The sequence below is a fragment of the Ceratotherium simum genome, chromosome Y (genome assembly GCF_057802395.1).
Source record: "Ceratotherium simum simum isolate JZ-2026a chromosome Y, ASM5780239v1, whole genome shotgun sequence".
NCBI lineage: Eukaryota > Metazoa > Chordata > Mammalia > Perissodactyla > Rhinocerotidae > Ceratotherium > Ceratotherium simum.
In genome coordinates, this window is record NC_141941.1 from 5,418,125 (window position 1) to 5,442,608 (window position 24,484).

Genomic DNA, 24,484 nt, shown 5'->3' on the forward strand with positions numbered 1-24,484 from the left:
TGACATGGCACCAAATGCTGAGTGTCCTGTGATTGGGGGTACTGCATTTTGAATTGCTCTTTCTATCTAGAGTTTATAACTTAAAACTTATACATAACTTAAAAAAATGTGGTTTTTAGCTATAGGATAAAATTATTTCTATACTACTTATTCCTAATTAATTTCCCAGCCATTGCGAAGTTTTCGTATGTAAGAAGAGGCCAATTACCCCATTGCCTCATAGAACAAGACCATGAACTTCGTGTAGTAGAGTCTTTGTGTGTTGCTTGCTAAGGATCCTTCCCCCTTGTGTCAGTTCTTTGTAATCTCCATCTATTCTGTCCCTTGTGGTCCTAGTTAGACTATTAGACCCACAGGTACATGAATGGGCATGATTGTGCTCCAATAAGGCTTTATTCACTAAAACAGGTGGTGACAAAATTTGGCACCTGGGTGATAGTATATGGATCCCTTTTCTGAAACTATCAGAGCATTGCTCTATTTCTATCCAATAGTATGAGATTTTAAAGGAATTAAAATCCAAGTTTCATGACCTGTCTCCAATAGGGAGATTCGAAGAGTACCACTAAGAGGTGTAAATATGTCTCATCTCTCTAATGGAATTTTATGCTTTCTAAGAGTACAGACAACATTTTGATGTTCTTTATACTCCTTCCAGTAACCAACTGTTCCTTAGAGAAGGTTAAGGTGGCAGAAGCTGTGCCATCCTGCCTGGACCCCTTTCCAGGATCAAGACATCTATTCCTCTGTCTTCTGGGAGTATTGTATTGACACATCTCAGTTGAGTCTCTCTTCTGTAATTGCCCTCAGCTGAAGAGAGCTTCACCCAAGGTGGTACCTCCACCTCATAGGCAGACTGCATTTAATAACTGGACCTGGCAGGGATAGAAAAGCTGACCCTTTACCTCATTTCAAGGGAGGATCACTCTGAGGGGCCATCCCAGTCCCCAAGATCTCCACAAAATCAGCTGAGGCCTTTGATGAAGGCCTTTTGCATCAACTCCTACCTCTGCCAAGTCCCGTGTCTTTCATCTCAGGGGTACTCCTTAGGGAAAATCCGAATATGGACTTGAGTGGGACAGGTAGCATAGGGTAGGGGCCAGCAAGTGACATCATAAAGGAAAGAGAGAGGCCAGGAAGTGACATAGAAGGAGGGGTAGGGGTGTGGCAGGAAGTGACATAGAAGGAGAGGTGGGACCAGGAAGAAGGACATGGAGGGAGGGATAGGATCAGGGAGGGAATTAGGGTTAGGTTTAGAGTTAACCAAATGATGGTGGTTTTAAAGGGTTACTCTTTGGGTGCTTTCAAAACATTTTACCGGAAAGGTATGTATTCATACCTTGAGAGTTAAAAAGAAAAAACAAAACTGTAACATGTTCAGCCATGAGAGTTAATGTCCCTTGACCATCATTATTAAGAGGTGCAAGGGAAGCCAGCAGGGATCTGCCAAAATTTTAACAGTAAGTCATGAGTACTTAATTATATACTTGTATATAAAAGTGCCCATTGGTGTAAGAAGGTAGCAATTATCTGCTATAGCAGCATACTCCCTCATGATGTTTGTGCCATGAATTTAGAATACCATGCAGAAATGCAGAAATGTGTCAGAAACTAACTTCTGAGGCATTAAATTCCCAGCTGGGCAGTGTTGGCCCTCTATTTTTTTTTTTTAATTCTGCAATGAGTGTTCTTCCTGGAGAAGCCAAAGCATGACAGCAAGTGTTTAATAAACATCTGTTTATTGATTAAACAGAGATTCAGTCACGATCTAGACTCTAGGGTTTAATTCAAGACATCTTTTAAATTTCCGTTTGTGCCAATGGTCATTTGTAGTACTCCTGCCAGAATGTGGTCAGGAATCAGAAAGTTAAGAACTGATTTTTAGAAGTTCACCACTCTTTTGAGAAATTGTGTTGCGTAACGTTCAAGCATAATGCATATTAATTTTTAATCAGTTGAGTACTCATTGCTGTTTAAAATGAGATTGTTTCCAAAAACCAAGTGCCCTTTTCCAATTGAAAGAGTTCCTAGAAAAGCTGAGAGAGTTGGTCTTGCAATAACCAAAAGCCACATTACTTGCTTTACACTGCAATCATCTAGAAAGCAAGAATTTTCTGTAACTTGATTTTTTAAAGTTAACCCTATTTAATCCACAAGTATGCAGGGATTTAGTTAATGATGCCCTTGTGATTGATTTCTATTCCCATTCTTGGTAGCAGAATGTCTCCTTCTTCCCCCAGAAACTGCCCACACTGTATCTTACACTGGTGAGTCTGTTTCATGCCTGGAGGAGATTTGAAAAGTGAGGTCATTTAAGAATTTCAGTCTATGGCTCAATCCTATCTAAATTTAGTAGTTTATCAGGGCTTGTCCGTGTTGCTCAGGATCTATTATAGGCTTCTCTCCATGGGCAATTCCATAAAAACGGCACTTTGGCTGACACAAAATAAATTTAACGGCAAAAATATTTTGCAGCTAACCAGAAGAGGCATGGCGGCGACAGTTTGCAAAGCTGGTGGGGATGTGTGTGCGACACCACTGTTATAAAGAGTCAGAATCCAGAAATAGTCCTAATTGTAAGTCATTCATTTTTGATCAATCACTTTTAGCCTCTTTAAATTTTTAGGCATAATTTTAGCTCTTTTAATAGAACTGTCACGTGTGAATGTTTCTGGTACTTATTTGAAGTTTTTTAGATTTGCGGTCAGCCTCTGGTCTTCTAGGTTATGATTTCTGCAAATTGGCCCATTGCTATCTGCTCTGTTTTGTTAACTTGTCCTTTCTCTGTTTGTCCTAAATCTCCTTCTTTCAAGAGAGGGTGAAAGGGAAGACTGTCATCGTGGTAAACTGGGATTTGGTGAACAAGTCTGTGTTCATCCCAGGTCTACCTTTTATGAGTTTGTAGACTTCAATCATAGCCCTTGTCAGCCTCGGTCTTTGCAGATGGAATCATTTGAATCCTTTAAGACTGTCTGCATATGCAGCAGCTCTGGGCTTTTGATCACCCTGTTTTCTCTTCTCTGGACCTTTTCCTGCTCTGTTATGACTTTATTGAAATGCAGACAGCTAAGCAGTGTGCAAGATTTTACATGTTTGTTTCTTTAAAACTCAGGATATCCAAAGTTTCCCTCTGAGAGGGGTGGGGGCCTCTCTATCCCAGGCAGCAGAAAGGGAGAAAAACATGGAGGAAGTTCATGGGAGATTTTGATGAGCCAGGCTCAGAATGAGCACACATTACTTTTGCTCATAAACCATGGGCTACAGTGTTGTCAGACACCACCACCTAAACATTTATATATGTTTCCCATAAACTTTGTGGGCAACATTCTCAGAATATGTAATATTTTACCAGTGTTTTACTAAGTTCCACTATGTGTAAATGCTCAAAAGGTGGGAGGGATGACCCCTTAACAAAATGCCCTAACGAATTTACTGTGGAACAGGGACCTGAGGGAGGGAAGAATCTGAGGCTTTCTACAAATATAGACTATGTCTTCCTAAGGAATAGATTTGAAATTCCACCTGTGTCTTCTTGGAGTCAGCAGGCATTATTTTAAATACACTCAGCAGAAGAGATGAACCTTGTTCATTTGGATAGGCCTCCCATGTGGCAGATATTTTCTGGATTCTTCCTGTTGGACCAGGACCATTCTGCTAGCTAGAACTGCTGAATTAGTTTGAGTATTCCAAACTACTGTAACCAATAAAAAACAAATGATTAAGGGCTGTAATCCAGTAGAAGTTGTCTTCTGGCTAGCTGCCCAAGGTGGGTGTACTGAGTGAGTAGGCTCGGGTGGAAGGGAGTTCTCTGCTCCAAGCAATCTTTTAGGGATCCATCTTCAATTCATGGTGGCTAAGGTGTTCTTGGAGGGTCATCTTTATCCCAGGCAGGAGACTAGGGGGGAAACATGGAGGAAATACATGCTAGATTTTTATGAGCCAGGCTCAGAAGGGGCACACATCACTTCTGTACATAAACTATTGGCTAGAACATCATGAAGCAGCCTCACTGAAAGAGAGACTGGGAAGGAAGGATTGTTTAGCCCAGTGCCAAAGAAAAAGAGCCCATCGATTTGGTGAATGGCTAGCAGTCTTCATAACGCCTTCACTGTCCACTTTGGCTTTTGACTTTTCAGCATAGAACGGAAGAGAAAGCTTCAATTTTGGAGGACCTAGGGGAAATCAAGGTTGATACCGGAACAAGCCAAGATTTGCCTAAAGAAATACAAAAGTAAATACTACATCTTGTTCATGCCAAACATGGGAAGACAACATTTGTTAAGCAGATAGTGAGGAAGGCCAGAAGTTGAAATGTGTCACAACTTGAAAGACAAAGCTTCATGATTGAGAGCTGATGGCAAAGCAGAGTCCAAGATCAGCAGACTAAGCAGAACTCCTCCTTACCCTGACTTTAGGAGAGGGAAACATTTTCCTATGGCACAAGTGATAAGTCAAGAGTTGAGAGAATTCACAGAAAGCCCTATCTGGTTCCAGGTTTTTATTTCTTTAAATTGTACTACAAATTAAATTTTCTCTGAGTGTTAGAATATAAATGTAAGTCCTTGTTGTAAAATCACTATTCATATATCCTTGCACCTCCTTCCCTTGGTTTCAGTTGTCATCTTGATGCAGATAGATACCAATATGTTTACTTACTTTCTAGTTTCTAATTTCCAACTCTCGTTGAATAGTTTGGCCTTGAGATACCACTGGCTGCCCAATATTTTCCTTTGGAATAAGCACAAATGGTAATATTTAAAGAACCATGAATATATGCCCAGATCCTAAATGCTTTACCTGGATTAATTCAAAATCTTAAAAATCCCCTTGAACTAGAAAGTATTATTATCTGTATTTTACAAAAATGAAACTAAGCATTAGAAGGTAAATAACTTTGTCTAGGTCTCATAGGCAGCAAGGGATAGAGCTGGAACCCCAAACCCAAGCCCTATTTTTACTAATTTCTATCAGTTGTGAAATAAACCTGTAACTCATTCGTGACACATGAGTGGGGAGGCTCTGCCCAACACTACCCGACCTGATCCTTCTTCACCCCCAGGGCAGGCTTGTCTCTGAACAACTTTATCCGTTCTTTCTATGTTTTATTTTATTAAAAATATTTTTAAACAGCTTTATTGAGGTATAATTGATATACAAAAAACTGCACATATTTAATGTGTACAATTTCATGGATTTGGACATATGCACACACCATGATACTGTCACCACAATCAAGGTAATAGACATACCCATCTCCGCTAAACATTCCCTTGTGCCTCTGTGGGTTTTTGTCTTTGCTTTTTGGTGGTTGTGGTAAGAACACTTAACATGAGATCTACCCTTTCAACACACTTTTCAGTGCACAATACTGTATGGTTAACTACAGTAGTCCTTTAGAATTTATTCATCTTGCATAACTGAAAGTTTACACCCACTGAATAACAACTCGCCATTTTCCCATCCCGTCAGTTCCTGGCAACCACCACTCCATTCTCGGATTCCATGAGTTCAACTATTTCAGATATCTCATCTAAGTGGAATCATGCAGTATTTTTCCTTCTGTGCCTGGCTTATTTCACTTTGCATACTGTCCTCCAGGTTCATCTACGCTGTTGCAAACGGGAGAATTTCTTCTTTTTTAAGACAAAATAATTTTCTCTTGTGTGAATATGCCACATAATCCTTGACTTGAAACTAGCAGTTGTACCGACCTGTTAGCAGTAAGGATCTATGGGTCTCTCAGGCAGGTTGGTCTGGGAAAAAAAAATCAACAATCACAGGTCTAAAGTATATGTACACTTAACTCTATGTTCGCAACATAAGTATAATTCCATTAGTGGATGATATTTGATTCTCTGCCATTTTTTTAATTCTGGGTTTTTATTCTTGTTATTTTATTACTTATTTCCTGCTTTTTACTTAAATGCTCAAGTTTTCCTTCTCTTTTTTTCCCCTGGTTATTTGAAAATTATACCAAACAAAATATATTTGGACATTTAGTGCTAAAATAACATCACCTGCCCTCTGCCCCTTGGTAACAATTTAGTGCAATTTTTAGCACCATTTGACTTCCCTCTGCATATATTTTGGCTAAAATGAATTGATTTTTTTTTAGATCAAGATTATTGTACCTGTATTAGTTATAATATAGTATGTTATATATTATAACATATAGTATATATGTTACATTATTTTCATCTTTTTTGAGATGTAGTTCTGACGCTTGGGTTATGCTTAATCCCCATGGTAACTGTTTAGACATTAACCAAGAGTTTCACTGTTTCATTGCTCCTTGATATTTTGATTATACAAAGAACTTCTCTTCATGGGTATATTAATTTGATTCATTTGTCCTTGAAGAGTTTTTTAAAGAACAGCATGTATGTGATATACTTTTGAAGTCCTTGAGTGAGGAAATATTTTTCCTTAGCTTGTTGAAGAATATGTGAGTTAAGATCCCAGATGCCCAAATCTCCATTTTCTTTTCACAGCCTATACTTTGGAAGAGAATTGTGGAGTTAACCTGATATTTCCTTGGGGTAATCTGATTTCTTAAAGAGGTGAAGAACTGACGTCTTGAAAACTTTTTCACGGTTTTGAATGTAAGCATTTTCTCAGGATATATGTAGAAATGAGTTTCTTTTAATTAATTCAGAGTACCCTGTGACCTGAAGGTGAAAGATTTTTATAGGATGACACTGTAGTTTAGCTGTCTCAAGCACTGTGTGCAGCTTTCTTCTTCTTTATCTGCCTCTGTGCAAAAGGCAATTCGATTTACCAAACTTCTCTGCAGCCAGGACTGTCCATGTGACATGAGAGTGGCCAGTGAAACATAGGTATCATCTATGCTGGCACTTTTTCCCTTTCCCTGTTCTTTCTTCTTGGAAATTTGCCACGATATTTGTAGGCTCATTTGATGACCAGGCACAGAAAGACTGCATGGAACCAGGGATAGAAGGATCCAGGGTCATGGGTATGTTTCTTGAGTTGCTCCCACAATCCCTACAGTGTTTCCAGAGATAAATCCACCGCTTAACTATATAAGTTACTCTAGCTGAGCATTCTGTAACTCACAGCCAGAGGAAATCCTGACATACAACCTTTTGTGTTTGGAGTCAGGATAAAATACTAGCTCTGTATCTACTGTTACATTGAGGAGCACAGTTATGGTGGAATTCAGCTCGTCCCAATTAAAGTCAAAGTGCAAAGATCCCAACAGAAAATTATCAATTGCACTTTTTAAGAACCCACCCATAAAGATATATTGTAACACGTGTGATAAACTCTAGGCCATTCACCCTTAAGCGTTGTGTAGTTAGAATACTGAAAATCTTTTTCAGTGACGTGAATTGCTTCACTTTGTAAAAACATTAACGGGTTTTTAGGGGGATGCATTGGCACTTAGTTTCTCCCATATGTAAAGACGCGTTTGAATTTTTGCAATTACTGGCATCACCTCCATTCCAGGTCATTCAGGAAGAAAATGCAACGTCTGAGGAGGTGTTATTAGGTATAAAAGTATATTATCAAGACCACATTTAAATGACTTGATATTGGCCTAGTAATTGAGAGATCGATCAATGCAGTTAGTAGAATGTCAGAAGAATGCCCAGTCAGACATGGAGTCCACGATAGTGTGATATTTCAGAAAGATGGATAATTTTTTTTTAAATCATGGTGGGGTGACAGAAAAACTATTTGGAAAAATGGCACAGTTGCCTTTCTTCCTCACGATTTGCACCAAACTAAATTATATGTAATTTAAACATCTAACTATTTTTTAAAAACATGAAAATACGGAAATTGTTTCTTTTGTTTTCCTATGGGAAAGGTCTTTTTAATCGTTATGTTAAACCCAGAAGTCAAAAAGGAAATGTACGTATGATTGTAAATTGATGTCCTTTACTAAAGGGTAAACTGAAGCATATTAAAAATTTTAAGAGTTTATTTGACCAAAAATCGATTGGAATCAGCAGCATCCAATCAGGCAGATAGAAAGGAGCTCTAAGGAGCTGCATGAAATGAACGACTTTTATAGGCAGAAGGAAGGAGCAACAAGGAAGTTATACTAGTCAAAAAAATGGCATTGGTTATTGCAAGGTCACTTTCTTTTAGGGATGTCGGAGGTTTATCAGTTAGATTACCTAACTTGTGCTCGTCAGGCCATTCCTGATTGCCTGGTTTAAGATTCCATTTCTGGGAGAGCCAAAAATATAAGTAAGTGAAGTCTCAGTTTGATGATGTGAGGCTTAGCATAAGCGACTCCATTTGGGCCTTTCGTCTTGTTTTTAACACCCTCAAATAGTGAAGTCTGTATCACACAGACACCCAAATCCATAAGCAGTCTAAAAGACAAATGAAAATTTAGAGGAAATAAAAATGTACTTGCAACAATATATCTAGTTAATATGCTTTTCTTTCTAAACTATGTTCTTACACAGATAAAAAAAAAAAGATCGCACCTCATTCCAAATATGGGTAAGGATCTGAACAAGGAATTCAGAGAAAAAGTGCAAATGGCTGACATACACAGAAAATATTCAATTCTACTCAAGACTGAAGAAATGGAAAAATAAAATGAGACGCTATATGTACCTATTAGACTGGCAACGAACAAAAGTTGGATAATACTCAGTGTTGATGAAGGGGCAGGTAAAGATTGGATTGGGTCGGGATGTCTCAGCTCATTGAGCCCTCCCTGGAGACCAGCCTCTGGTCGATCTCCAGGGCACTCTCCAACCAGTGGCTTAGGGAAGAACTGACTTCACTAGGAACCCGGCAATCCATTAAAAAGTCAGCTAGGAGTCACTGCTTTTCCTTATTACCCATGAAATTGCTTCTCATATAACACAATGCATGCTTACATGATCATTATTAAAATTGAGTATAGTCATGCACTGCACAACAATGTTTCGGTCAACAATGGACCACATATATGATGGTAGTCCCATAAGGTTAGTACCATATAGCCTACGTGTGTAGTATGCTGTACCATCTAGGTTTGTGTAAGTACACTCTATGATGTACATACAGTGACGACATTGCCTGATGACGCGTTTCTGAGAACGTTTCCCTCTTGTTAAGCGACGCATACCATAATGCAAACCATGGTTTGTTTTGCAGGTTGTTGAAAATAATAGCTGTTAACAAGGTGTTAAAACTAGTATGGGACGCAACAGCTGTTCAACTCATTTTGGAAAATGATTTTTATATATGGCTTACAAAGCACCTCCACTCAGCAATAAACGAAATCCTGCAGAATGTAAGCATTTAAGCTCTGTGACAGACGGCCGCAACTCATTTCCTGATGCGTTTTGTAATGGAAATTTAACAGAGAAAACACTAATAATAATGCTATTAATATAGTGCCTTTTCCCTAGGAGCTTCAAACCCTTGACAAACATTACATAATTAATGCTTAAATATTATACAAACATCCACAGGAAGCAGGAGAGAGGAAAGGATTGGCAGCCTCATTCTGTGGTTGCAAACAACACACATATTCACAGGCAGATGCACTTGGAGCATAAAAATAAGTCAACAGGTAAAGCAGTGGTTTCCAATGCTTCCTGCGTGTTAGCATCGCATGGTGGAAAGAAGGAGGCGATTAGGCTGTGGCAAGAGAAGGGAGAGGAAGAGAATACGAGAAGCAGGAGGAGAGACTGCACAGAGAAGAGTGAGCAGGAGCAAAAAGAGAGGAAGAGGAATCTGCATTCGAATCTCCCCCCACAAATACCCTCCACATGGGATTTAATTCCTACTGGTTGGGGGATGTGAATCTTTTTCTTAGCATCCCCAGATAATTCTAATGTGCAAGACTTGTCAATCCTTATGCTCAAATACTCCACCATAACTTATAAAGTCAATGACAGACCTTAAAGCACGCTTGTTGCATTCTCTATTAAACATCTCTACTAGCAACGCATAGTCCTTCTTCAGACAGTGAATGGTTTTGGGTGCAGGATTTCCAAACCATGAAATTGAGAGTTCCAACAACCTTCAGGTGAGACTTGCCTCACCAATTTTGTGTTGTTTTTATTGCTGGCTGTAGCTAAAACATTGCCTTTGAATGGATAATGTAGACCAAATTACCTCCTTGGCCAAAGGCAGGACCCAGGAGTACCTAAGTAAGGAAAAACCTGGTTGTAGGAGAAATGTGGTTCCCCACCTTGGGTGCCCTTCATTCAAAACTCTGAAGTGAGCCTTCAGAGTATCGACTGGTGTTTTTATGAATGTCCCTTTGTGTAAGGATTAAGAGATAAATGGAAGAAGTTTATTAACTGGAAAAGTGCTTTTTGTCTGGTAAACCATAAATGGCTCTCATGAGTGTTGAGACTAGAATGAAGCTACAGGAACCTGAACTTTCTCCAATAAATCCATACATAATTGATGCTGCCATGACTGCAGGAAATTAATGGATGGAGCAGCTTGTAGTAGCTTCATTTCTAAGGCCTTCTGTTTGAAGCACAATCGATCTGCTTCATTCAATGATTAGGCCCGGGAAACTTAGCCTGAACATCAAAACATCCATAGCTGAGCAGTTTCTAAACAAGGGTCCCTAAAGACAGTTTAATTACTATCTCGTAGCCAAAGGTAACCTGGAAAGGAACCTCCTTGATTAGGTTCACCTTTGTAGCAACAATTTAAAAAAATCTGTTTGTTTCACCTTGAGGACATTTTTCTGGAGGCTGGTTTGAACGGCTACATGATCCAGTATATCATTTTGCACTAAATACAGTGATGGATAACATTAAAAATGATGAAAATATCTGCCACCCAAGTCCAAGTGTGAATCTTCCCACTGTGCAATATTGTTGTACTTTGGTGACCCAGTTCTTCTACCCAAATTCATCTTTTCCTTAAAGAGAAATGGAAATGATGCTCCTGTTTGATGATTTGGGAGTGTTTGTAGAAGTCTACTAAATTGTGTTAAATGATACTAGGAAAATATATAATCCAGGTATTTCTGGTTTAGTGAAACTCCTACAGTTATTTTTTAGAGGCACGTGAAGTTCTTAGTGGCCTCAGTATAGAACAGGTTTTCTCAGCCTTGGCATGATTGACATTTGGGGCTGGATAAGTCCTTGCTGTGGGGGCTGCCTTGTGCATTGTGGAATGTTTAGAAGGGTCCCTGGTTTCTACCCACTGGATGATAGTAGCACTTTTCTCCCTGAATAGTGAAAACAAAAAATGTCTCCATATATTGCCAATTGTCCCCCACAAAGGGGTTGTGTGTACATGTGTGTGTGCAAAATCACCCCGGTTGAGAATGAATGATGAAATAACACAATTTCTGTGATTCTTTCAATTGAAATTTATTTGCTGCACCACTAACTATTGATATCCTTGAAATTAAATACAGTCTTATGAGTTCTTTTCATAAATAAGCCCCCAGTGTTACTCTCCTCTGCTAAATTTCTATAAAACACACTCTAGCATTGTTTAAATGTGTTCACAAAAGTGTGTTGTATGGTTTTCTTCCTACAGGTCCCAGCCTCTTTTTCTGGGTTCTTTCTGTTCTCTGTTAAAGCCAGCATGCTGTTGATTCTCCTAGTTTGTCCTGCATGCCCTTGAGCAATGAAAATGTTATTTTTAGAAAAAGATTTAAGTGGAATTCTGGAAAAACGATATACAATAACTCAAGTGTGTTTGGCACCAAATGAAACTGAAGATATATTTTATTTAAAGACAATTTACTGTTACAATTCTTGAGGGATTTTGCACGGCTTAGTTACAATATGATACAGACAAAGCAATGTAGGCACTGCAAACATGCTTATTTGACTTTGTCCAACCATTGAGTGCTCTGTGGTTTCAAAATGCAAGCTCCAACGATGTTGTAGCACCTTTAAGAAGCCCAATGATGAAAGGGAATAACTTACACAGATTGAGTAGTACAACGGGGATTAGGAACCGAACTGTCTGAGTAGACAAAATTAGTTAACTTGGGAGTTCCTGGGCTGCAGAGATCTGGGTTCATATTCTGGCTTTGCCATTAATTGTTTGCACAACACGGGACCAAATAATTTCACCTCTCTAAGCGACAGTTTCTGCATTTGAAAAGTGAGATGATGAGGTGCATTCTCCAGGGTTTTATAAACAGTAATAAAAGCCTCCTGCAAAGTGGCTGGGTCTGGCACAAATCACGGGCTTGATAATGCTACTTCTCTTTCTGTCTACCAATGTGCAGGCTCACTGACTTGTTCTGGGAGAGAGACTGGAGAGACCAGGACTTTGCACACTGTACTTGGATGAAACCACGGGCATCTAGAGCTCAGATGGCTGTGGAAACATTCAGGGAAAATTGATACCTGTACTCTGAAGGGCAGCTTGATTTCAACTGAAAAAGTCAGGTCTGGAAGCTGTGCAAAGGATCTACAGTTTCCTAGTATGGGAGAGTAGAAAGTATATATATTGGTCTCTGCCACCCCCACTGCCTCCCCCTGCCCAGTTTCTGGCACTAAGTTCCTAAATCCCTTGGAATTTCCTGGGTGATAGGAGCATCATTTCTAATGAGGCAATGCTCCAGGGGCTCCTGGATGGAGGGTGGTCATCAGAAAGACCATGCCATGATCAGAAGCTTGGAACTTTCAGTTACACCCCTCTGCTCTCCAGCAAGGGGAGAGATGCTGGAAATGGAGGTTATGATTGGTCATGCCTATGTGATGGAGCCTCCATAAAAAATCCCTAAAATTTGGGGTTGGAGGAGCTTCCAGGCTGGTGAACATGTGGAGGTGCTGGGAGAGGGGCACACCCAGAGGGGGCATGGAAGCTCTGCTCCTCTTCCCACATACTTTGCCCTACTCATCTCTTCCAGTTGGATGTTCGTCTGTATCTTTTATCATATCCTTTCATACTAAATTGGCAAAGAGTAAGTAAGCTCTTTTCCTGAGTTCTGTGAGCCACTCTAGCAAATTAATTGAACATGAGGAGGGGAACCTCTGATCTATGGCCAGTAGATCAGAAGCACAGGTGACAATCTGGTCTTGCAATTGGTCTTTGAGGGTGAGGGGGCAGTCTTGTGGGATTGAGCCCTTAACCTGTGGGATCTGACACTCTCTCCAGGTAGATGAACAGTAGCACACCCAGCTGGTGTCACACAATTGCTTGGTGTGGGGAAAAAACCCACACATCTGGTGTCAGAAATGCTGTAAGGTAGTGTGAGAGTAAAGGAGAAAAAAGAAGTGTAGGTTTTCTAAACAGGGAGGATGATAAACATGAACCTATGTGGAGAAGCAAATTAAGGGTCCTTAAAGATGAGCTATTTCGTTGTTCCTGGCTAGGGCCATTTCTTTTCTTCCTTTTTTTAAAACAGCTTTATTGGGGTATAATTTATATACCATAGAACTCACGTGTTTAATGAGTTTTAATAATTTATAGTGTTGTGCAACCACCACCACATCCAGTTGGAGAACTTTTCCATCACCCCTGAAAAGATCATGTGTGCCCGTGTGTGGTCAGTCCCCGTTCCCACCCCCAGCCTCCCCGCAACCACCAATCTGCTTTCTGTGCCTATAGATTTACCAATTCTGGACTTTTAATGTAAATGGATTCATACACGCTATAGTGGTTGTTGTCTGGCTTTTTTCACTTAGCATAAGGTTTTTGAGGTTAATCTACATTGTAGCAGATATTAGTCCTTTAGCATTTTATTCTTTTTTATGGATGTGATGATTTGAGCCGGTTACTGTAAAACTCTCTCATCTATATGAAGGAGATATTGGTAGGACCAATCTCAGGTTATTTTGATGATGATAAAAAATAGCACACATAAAAAGTCTTAGTATGGGGATGTCAGCATCATGGCAGAGTGAGCTTTCCTGTAAACTCTTCCCCCAATAAGATACAACAAAAGGAACAGTCACAGACCAACAACGGACTCCTAGACAGTGAAAAGCAAGATCAGAAAGATCTACACTGCCACACGTCTGAGAGTAGAACGTGCTGGGCCCCTGGAGGAAGCGGGGAGAGGTAAGGAGAACTCCTCTCCCTCCCCATCAGATAAGCGATCCCAGTCTGCGTGGCTCCCAGAGACGGGGGAGGGATGGCCATCTGTGGGGAAACCGTAGCTCTTTGGGCTTTCTCAGCCAGTGGGAAACTCCCACACAGAGGACTCAGAACTGCTACAGGGGCACCATCAACATCTGAGCACACCAGGAGAGCCGATAACAAGGGGCAAGCAGGAAGCCCCCCACGCCAGGGACCCAGCAGGCAAAAGAGAGAGCCCTCCCCCTCCCCACAAGCCGGGCACTGCAGCTCAGCCAACCAGACCAGACCAAGCGGCCAGCGGATTGCAGTGAACAGCTGGGGCAGAGTGCAGTGGTTCAGATTACACAGCCTTTAACCCCCACATGGTGGCGGTGGGTGGAAATTGCAACCAGATATTTCCAGGATGAGGAAAAACAAAGCCAATACAAGAACCACAATGCAAAGGTACATGAAATCACCAGACCAGAAGGAAAATGACACGCACCCAGAAACCAACCCTGAAGACACAGAAATCCATAACCTAAATGACAGAGATGTCAAAATAGATATCATAAAAAAACTCAACGAAATACGAGACAACACAGACAAACAATTCAATGAGATTAGGAGTTTCTTCACAAAAGAGATTGAAAACATAAAGAAGAACCAATCAGTACTGATGGAGATGAAGAATACAATGGAGGAGATAAAGGAGAATCTGGAATCTTTAAAGAACAGAGCTGACAATATGGAGGAAAGAATTAGCATTATAGAGGATAGGAATACAGATATGCTTCAGATGGAAGAAGAGAGAGAACTAAGACTAAAAAGAAATGAAGAAAGTCTCCGAGAAATATCTGACTCTATTAGGAAATGAAACATAAGAATTATAGGTATTCCTGAGGGAGAAGAGAGAGAAAGAGGAACAGAGAGCCTATTCAAGGAAATAATAGCTGAGAAGTTCCCAAATCTGGGGAAGGAGCAAGAAATATCAGTAAGTGAAGCCAATAGTTCACCTAAATATGTCAACAGGCAAAGGCCCACTCCACAACATGTAATGGTAAGGCTGGCCAAAGTCAATGACAAAGAAACAATATTAAGTGCAGCTAGACAAAAACAAAAAATAACGTACAAAGGAACTCCCGTCAGGCTCTCAGCAGATTTATCAACAGAAACTTTACAGGCTAGGAGAGACTGGAATGATATATTCAAAATACTGAAAGACAAAAACTTTCAGCCAAGAATACTCTATCCAGCAAAAATATCCTTCAAATATGATGGAGAAATAGTAACTTTCCTAGATAAACAAAAGCTATGGGAGTTCATGACCACAAGACTCCCACTACAAGAAATACTCAAGAAGACCCTCAGGCCTGAAAAAAAGAAAAGAAAAGGAATACAAAGCTTGGAGAAAGGAGAAAAATAGGTAGACAAAATCAGAAAAATAGTAGATCTTTACTGGAATAGGTTAGAAACCACTTAAATACCAAAATCAAAGATCAAAGGAAGGAATTCACCAAAAATAAATATAACCTCATCACTGTAAACGCACAGCCACAACACAAGATAGGATATGGTATAATAAGAATGACTTAGAAGGGGAAGAGGAAAGAGATGGAATTGACTTAGTATAAGGAAATAAGAGGCTATCAGATAATGGACTATCTCATACACAAGCTTTTTTATACAAACCTCAAGGTAACCACTAAACAAATAATCAAAACAAAATCACATATGATAAACAAAGAGAAAACTAGAAGAGTCATAAGACAGAACAACCAAACTGAATTGGCAGTCCGAAACAAATGGGACAAGAAACAAAGGAAATGCAAAAGAACCAGAAAATAAGTGACAAAACAGCAACATTAAGCTGTTACTTAATCATATATCAATAATTACTCTAAATGTAAATGGATTGAACTCTCCAATCAAAAGATACAGAATGACAGGATGGATTAAAAAGCAAGACCCAACAATATGCTGCCTCCAGGAAACACATCTCAGCTCTAAAGACAAGCACAGGCTCAGAGTGAAAGGATGGAAGACAATACTCCAAGCTAATGGCAAACAAAAGAAAGCAGGTGTTGCCATACTCATATCAGACAAAGTAGACTTCAAGATAAAACAGGTGAAGAGAGACAAAGAAGGGAAATCTATAATGATAAAAGGGACACTCCACCAAGAAGACATAACACTTATGAATATATACGCACCCAACATAGGAGCACCAATGTACATAAAGCAACTATTAACAAACCTAAAAGGAGACATTAACAACAACACAATAATAGTAGGGGATTTTAATACCCCACTTACATCAATGGATAGATCATCCAGACAAAAAGTCAATAAAGAAATATTAGACTTAAATGAAAAACTGGACGAGATGGACCTAGTAGACATATACAGAGCACTCCATCCGAAAACAGCTGACTACACATTCTTCTCAAGCATGCATGGAACATTCTCAAGGATAGACCATATGTTGGGAAACAAAGCAAGCCTCAATAAATTTAAGAAGATTGAAATCATAACAAGCATCTTTTCAGACCATAATGCTATGAAATTGGAAATCAACCACAAAAAAAAAACACTGGGAAAGTGACAAAAATGTGGAGTTTAAACAACATGCTACTGAACAACCAATGGATCATTGATGAAATTAAAGGAGAAATCAAAAACTATCTGGAAACAAATGAAAATGAAAATATGCCATATCAAACCATATGGGATGCAGCAAGAGCGGTCCTGAGAGGGAAACTCATAGTGATACAAGCCCACCTTAACAAACAAGAAAAAGCCCAAATAAGCAACCTCAAATTACACCTAACAGAACTAGAAAAAGAAGCACAAACAAAGCCCAAAGTCAGCAGAAGGAGATAAGTAATAAAAATCAGAGCAGAAATAAATGAAATTGAGACCAAAAAAACAGTAGAAAGGATTAATGAAACAAAGAGTTGGTTCTTTGAGAAGATAAACAAAATTGACAAACCTTTAGCCAGACATACTAAGAAAAAAAGAGAAAAGCCTCAAGTAAATAAAATTAGAAATGAAAGAGGAGAAATTACAATGGATACCACGGAAATACAAAGGATTATAAGAGAATATTATGAGAAATTATATGCCAACAAATTGGACAATCTACAAGAAATGGATAAATCCTTAGACTCATACAACCTCACAAAACTGAACCAAGAAGAAATGGAGAATCTGAATAGACCAATCACAAGTAGAGAGATTGAAATAGTAATCAAAAACCTCCCAAAAAATAAAAGTCCAGGACCAGATGGCTTCTCCGGTGAATTTTACCAAACATTCAAAGAAGATTTAATACCCATCCTTCTCAAACTATTCCAAAAAATACAGGAATATGGAACACTTCCCAAATCATTCTACGAGGCCAACATCACCCTAATACCAAAGCCAGACAAATACAATACAAAGAAGGAAAATTACAGGCCAATATCACTGATGAACATAGATGCAAAAATCCTCAACAAAATATTGGCAAACTGAATACAGCAATACATTAAAAAGATCATACACTGTGATCAAGTGGGATTTATACCAGGGACGCAGGGATGGTTCAACAACTGTAAATCAATCAATGTGATACACCACATCAACAAAACAGAGAATAAAAGCTACATGGGCATCTCAATAGACGCAGAGAAGGCATTTGACAAGATCCAACATCTGTTTATGATAAAAACTCTCAACAAAATGGGTATAGAAGGAAAGTACCTCAACATAAGGCTATTTATGACAAACCCACAGCCAACATCGTACTCAACAGGGAAAGACTGAAAGCCATTCCTCTGAGAACAGGAACGAGGCAGGGCTGCCCACTCTCACCACTCCTATTCAGCATAGTACTGGAGGTTTTGGTCAGAGCAATTAGGCAAGAAAATGGAATAAAAGGAATCCAAATAGGCAACGAAGAAGTGAAACTCTCACTATTTGCAGATGACATGATTTTATATATAGAAAACCCTAAAGAATCCATTGGAAAACTATTAGAAATAATCAACTACAGCAAAGTCACAGAGTACAAAATCAATCTACAAAAATCAGTTACATTCTGTATGCTAATAACAAACTAACAGAAAGAGAGCTCAAAAAGATAATACCATTTACAATTGCATCAAAAAGAATAAAATATCTAGAAATAAATCTTACCAAGTAGGCGAAAGACCTATACAATGAAAACTACAAGACATTATTGAAAGAAATCAATGATGACATAAAGAAATGGAAAGACATCCCATGCACAGGGATTGGAAGAATAAACATAGTTAAAATGTCTATATTACCCAAAGCAATCTTCAGATTCAATGCAATCCCAATCATAATCCCGAAGACATTCTTCATGGAAATAGAAAAAAGAATACTAAAATTCATATGGTGCAACAAAAGACCCCGAGTAGCTAAAGCAATCCTAAGAAAAAAGAACAAAGCTGGAGGCATCACAATCCCTGACTTCAAAACATACTACAAAGCAATAGTAATCAAAACAGCATGGTACTGGTACAAAAACAGACACACAGATCAATGGAACAGAATTGAAAGCCCAGAAATAAAACCACACGTATACGGACAGCTAATTTTCGACAAAGGAGGTAAGAACATACAACGGAGAAAGGAAAGTCTCTTCAATAAATGGTGTTGGGAAAACTGGACAGCCACATGCAAAAGAATGAAAGTGGACCATGTGCTATCGCCATTCACAAAAATTAGCTCAAAATGGATCAAAGACCTGAAGGTGAGACCTGAAACTATAAAACTCATAGAAGAAAATATAGGCAACACACTATTTGACATTGGTCATAAAGGAATCTTTTTGGGTGACATGCCTACCCAGATTAGAGAAACTACAGAAAAAAGAAGCAAGTGGGACTTTATCAGATTAAAGAGCTTCTACAAGACAAACGAAACCAGAATCAAGATTAACAGACAACCCACCAGCTGGGAGAAAATATTTGCAAAACATATATCTGATAAGGAGTTGATCTCCACAATATATAAAGAACACACACAACTGAACAACAAAAAAAAACAAACAACCCGATCAAAAAATGGGCAGAGGAAATGAAGAGACACTTCTCCAAAGAAGATATACAGATGGCCAATAGGCACATGAAAAGATGTTCAACATCACTAATCATCAGGGAAATGCAAATCAAAACAACACTAAGATATCACCTCATGCCCGTTAGAATGGCTATAATCACCAAGACAAAAACAACAAATATTGGAGAGGATGTGGAGAAACAGGAACCCTCATACACAGCTGGTGGGAATGCAAAGTGGTGCAGCCTCTATGGAAAACGGTATGGAGATTCCTCAAAGAATTAAAAACAGAAATACCCTATGATCCAGCTATCCCACTACTGGGAATCTATCCAACGAACCTGAAATCAACAATCCAAAGAGGCTTATGCACCCCTATGTTCATTGCAGCGTTCTTCACTGTAGCCAAGAAGTGGAAGCAACCTAAGTGTCCCTCAACTGATGATTGGATCAAAAAGATGTGGTATATATATACAATGGAATACTACTCAGCCATAAAAAAAGACAAAATTGTCCCATTTGCAACAACATGGATGGGTCTGGAGGGTATTATGTTAAGTGAAATAAGCCAGAAAGAGAAAGACAAACACTGTATGATCTCACTTATATGTGGACTATAAACCAACACATGGACAGAGAAAACTGTATTGTGGTTACCAGGGGCAATTGGGGTAGGGAGTGGGCACAAGGGGTGAAGAGAGACATATATATGGTGATGGACAAGCAAAAATGTACAACCCAAAATTTCACAATGTTATAAACTATTAAAACATCAATAAAAAGAAAAAACAGCCATAGTATGGCATGTGGCCCAGATAGAGAGCTTACTATGCATTTCTGTTTTGTTGTCATGATCATCATAGCTACAGTTATCATTTTTAATGCTATCACCACCACAGTCCGTATTCATTTAATGCAATCAGCAGGGAGACCCTCTTTTGCTATTCATTGTTTATAGAAACTTCTATAAAAATCTGTTGGCAATTTTTGTCAAATTTGTGTTATTCACTACTGGAGCCTAAAATTGGCTCCTAGAGCCAGGAGGAGTTCAATAATGTTTGCTGAATGAAGAAAGGAAAGAGTGGATGGTGCATTCCCAGCACCTAACATGAGGTCCATGCATGGTTGTATCCAGGAAATATTTGTTGATTGAATTGACGAAGAGTTTAAAAAGTATTGCACACCTATAACCAGGGGTTTAATGACTTAAAAGCATGTGATCCTTATATTTTCAATGCTGCGACCCAGCAATCTATACGTTTCCACGAGACTATTGTCTAATTTATGGGGCTGGGATTGGAGGCAAAATTTGGAAAGTGCTGAGTGTAGTTAAGCAGTGAGAAGTAGGAAGAACTCAGATATGCAGAATCGAGTGACTTTCCTTTGGCAAGGTCAGACACTGAATCCTGGTACAGAGAGGTTCGGGGGAAAGAATTCAGTCACACTGGTAGTTTTCTTTTTAACACAGATTTGCGCAAGCCCTTCAGACTGCAAATACATAGCACTCGGGGATTTGATGTACTGCGTTGTAGGTCTTGGTGCTCATCACCCCTGGGAATCATTGTGCATAAGGAGAGGTGTTACTGACACCAGCCTATCATGCAGCCAGGCTGCTAAAGAGATACTGAGATGCTGTCCTGTGAAGGGCAGAAAAAGACCTCCAGACACCTGCAAGCCTGACAAATACCAGGGCCTGCTTAGCAATCTCAGAAAGGAACAATAATAAAAAGGCTCGGTTTTTTGATGTATAGAAGATGCATTTAATAGAGAGGGGAGGAAAAATGTTTTCAAAATCAACATTTCTCAAATTAATTTTGTGTTGCTTCAGTAAAGGTGTCTGTGATTTGGTAGGCCATCAGGTGTGGGTTTAATTTTGTTTTGCTTATGATGTATGATCGCAGAAAGGTGTTATTCCTGAAAAACCATCGAAATATAATTAAAACATTGGCAGAGGTGATGTCTCATCGCTGGCTTTGTTTATTTTTTTAATAAAAAAGAAAACCCCAGTTGTGCTCTGCTTGGAGTACAATGACCATAAACCAAGAGAGGGAGTTCACATAGGTGGAAAATCACACACTGGCTTTTGCTTGGAAAGGAAGGGGGTTTCACTCTGCGACAAGGCACAGAGAGAGAGAGACTCTGAGACAAGGCACAGAGAGAGAGATCCTAATCTGGATATGTTTATTCTCCCAAAGAGTCTATCTCATTTGATCCTGAAGTCCTGAAATTGATGATTAAAAGGTAATGATGAAAACTATACCCTGAGGACAAGGGCAGCAATGAAGCTTTCATTGGTGGACGAGTCTTTGTGCAAACTGTTCCCTCTACTCAGATTTTATCCGCCTCCTGTTAGTATCAGTGCCAGATGGTCACTCCCTCCAAAATCCTGTTGTGTATCATCTCCCTCTTGAAGCCTTTCCTTGGAGACCCCCACTGCAGTTCATTCTTGCATCCTTCTGTATTTGCCTTGTACCTTACAGATCTGTGCATGGAGTTAAGATTTACGTGTTTACTCTCCTGTTCCACTTTAAGACCCTTGAATATACGAACCATGTGTTACTCATCCTTTCACACTTTAGTCGTAGTAAATTGTCTGAAATAAGAGATTCCAAGTCAATGTTAATTGAACTGAGTTGTACTCTAATCATGTTTATGATTATAGGACTTTTTGGAAATATATTTATTTATATGTTTAACTTTCATTCATGTAAAATAGCTGTAGACTTTATATTTTGAACTGTTTGCTCAGACCTTAATACTTTGCAATTGCTACACTTGGTCGTTTAGCTTGAAACTGCCTTCTTCATACCTGCTTCGTCTCCAGACAGGGAACTACGTTATTAAAGGAGGCATTACAAGCTGCCTTCTTTGGAGCAAAGCAACAACATACATTTTGGTTAGAATTGAAGATGCTTGAAGTTATGAAAATGTAAATCTAGGAAGTGGGTTTAGGAGAGAATTTTTCTATTTTCATTATAGACTTGCATTTCCCACAAACCTACAATTAAGAATCACTTTATCAATAAGAAAAAATAAGCATCTGTAGTTTAATATCTATATACCAACACTGAAGGGCTCAAAGCACTCTCAAATTTTTTTTTAGTGTCATTGAATCCTAAATAAGTCATAGAATCTCCTCAAAGAATGACAGGGCTTGTGAAAATGAGGTGTTAATATTCAAGTGGAGCAGCCTGGCTGATGGGCTAAGTTTTCGATAAGTATGCAATTGCTAAAGATTTTAAGAAAATCCTCATTCCCCTGGTGAACTGAAACCTGGCTCAATGGTTCTGTGAGAACTTTGTTGTTGAGCAAGCCTAGTGTCTGCTAAAATGTTTGATTTTACGGTATCTGGGGAGTCTGACCAGGAAAGAAGAATTCAAATGGTGGCTTCATAAATGTAAAACCAATTTCAGGCCTAGCCCCTCTATATGAACGTGGGCTAAGAGTCAGGCGGTGTACCTCTGAGAGCTGTGTCAGGCAGCGTGGCTTCCATGCTTCTAAATTTTGGGGTGCTCAGTCCTCAGACTTCTGATCTATGCTTACTTTTCTAGGTGACCTTATCCAATTCCATGATTTACACACTAGCTAAATCCTGACAACTCCAAAATCATATGTCTCCAGGAATGTCTTCTCCTCTGAATACAGACCTGAATATCCCAGAGCTTCTTCAGTGTGAATCTTAAATTTCATATGTCTAAAGTGAATGGTTGTTGCCATTTCCCCCAACCCACTCCTTCCTCAGAGTTTCTTATCTCAGTAAATGGAATCATCCAATTGATTAGACCAAAATTTTGGATGCAACTTTGACTCCTTCTTTCTCTCATATGCCACCCAGCTCTGTGTCTCTCTGTTGGTGGTGGGAAGTTCACCATACAACCAATTGTGTTTTACGTTAGAAGGGATGACCTGGTAAGCCCCAGACCACTGGACCCCTAAAACTTCACCAGTGTGGCAGGCTGTAAGGTCTTCATGGAGTGAATCTCCCAACTTCTGGCATGGCTATGTCTTATTAGGGCATAAAGGGAACTTGCCACCTCCTGCTCATTGTGTGATGTCGTAAGTACAATGGACCAGTATGATGCCGTGCAGAATGTCAAGGTGATCAAGATGACAGAGACAGCTGAAGAGTCAACATGTGTAGGTGAAATGCTTTTGATCATCCCTGATGATGGAATAATTCTCAAAAAGAGAGACACCAAACACCATTCTGACCTGCTCCATTAAATATACCATTCCTGGAGTAGTGGCTCCAATTGGGGCAGTTCGGTTAAATTTATGATGGTTCACAATTATTTTCTATGACTCATTTGGTTTTTATACAGACTAGACGTGATTTGAACAAGGACATAGTGGCACCCGCTGCTCCAGCATCTTTCAAATCCTTAATGGTGGACCTAACCTTTGTAATTTTTCTTGAGCACGTCATTACCAATGATCTACTATCTTGGCTAATTTAGGGGATTCCACTTGGCTTTCTCCTATTATAATGACCCTTACTCCCCAGATCAAAGAACCCATATGAGGGCTCTGCCAGCTGTAAGACATCCCAGTCATACGTTTGGGAACTGGGATGACGAGCTAAGAAGGTCGTGGAACCATTGGACCCACTGTGAGAAGAACTGGGTCAAAAGTCCTTATCTAGGAGTCTTAAACATTTCTGGGAATTCTATTCTCACCAATATTCTGGCAATTGTCTGTGGATGCTGTTGAGGGAAAGTAAGAGAAACATTTACCATAGGTTCTGGTATTGCACGGTAGAGTCTTTCCTCAACGCGTCCTGGTTTTTCCTCCAGTCAGTGGGCTCTGGGTCTGTAAGCTGCCACAGCTCTGGAAACTGAGTAAGGGATCATGGTTTTTCTACTGATGCAGCTGATGGCGGCTTTCTGCTTGACAATTCTAGCTTCTTTTCTTTTATTAAAGAAATCATCTTTTTATTAAAGAAATCTTTTATTAAAGCAACACCACTAACATTGCCATGATCTATTAGCCACAGATTCTCTGGGCATCAGGCACATTGGCTGTTACTCTGGGTTGAAGCCAGTTACAGTAATTAGGTTCGCCTTGCCTCTGATGGCTAAGTGCTTGCACCTTTCCTCTGCCATCCCAGAATCCAATCAATATCATCGATATTAGGGAATGTGTGGTTGCACCACCCACACTCAACCTGGCCTGTGGATAATAGCCACTGAGTAGCATCTAAAATATGCTAATGCTCCCTTCACTTGTGCATTCCTTGGTGCTGTAATGTGGGGGGCAGGGAGGAGGGGGCATTGTCTTCGGAGTCCCCCCAGGGAACAAAGTCAGGTGGGAGGTCTCCGGTTGTACAGGAGCAGTTCATTCTAGCATCCTGACTTCCTTATCCTTCTCACCCCTCTCTCAGTTCTACACTGAGATATGGCAACTCCACCTTATTTACAGAAGGCCATTTCTGTGTCCACTATTGCAG

At 39.6% G+C, this 24,484-nt stretch overlaps 1 long non-coding RNA gene across 2 annotated transcripts; it reads left to right on the forward strand.

The window, feature by feature from the left end:
• The first annotated feature begins 2,437 nt into the window (after positions 1–2,437).
• LOC147911624 (uncharacterized) lies at positions 2,438–15,160 on the forward strand. Of its 2 annotated transcripts, XR_015550816.1 has the most exons (4): positions 2,444–2,576; positions 6,492–6,602; positions 8,442–8,652; positions 9,124–15,160. It is a non-coding gene; the product is annotated as an uncharacterized LOC147911624 (long non-coding RNA). The 2 variants fall into 2 exon arrangements; XR_015550815.1 differs by having other exon boundaries at positions 2,438–2,576; positions 8,442–15,160.
• Positions 15,161–24,484: the final 9,324 nt, after the last annotated feature.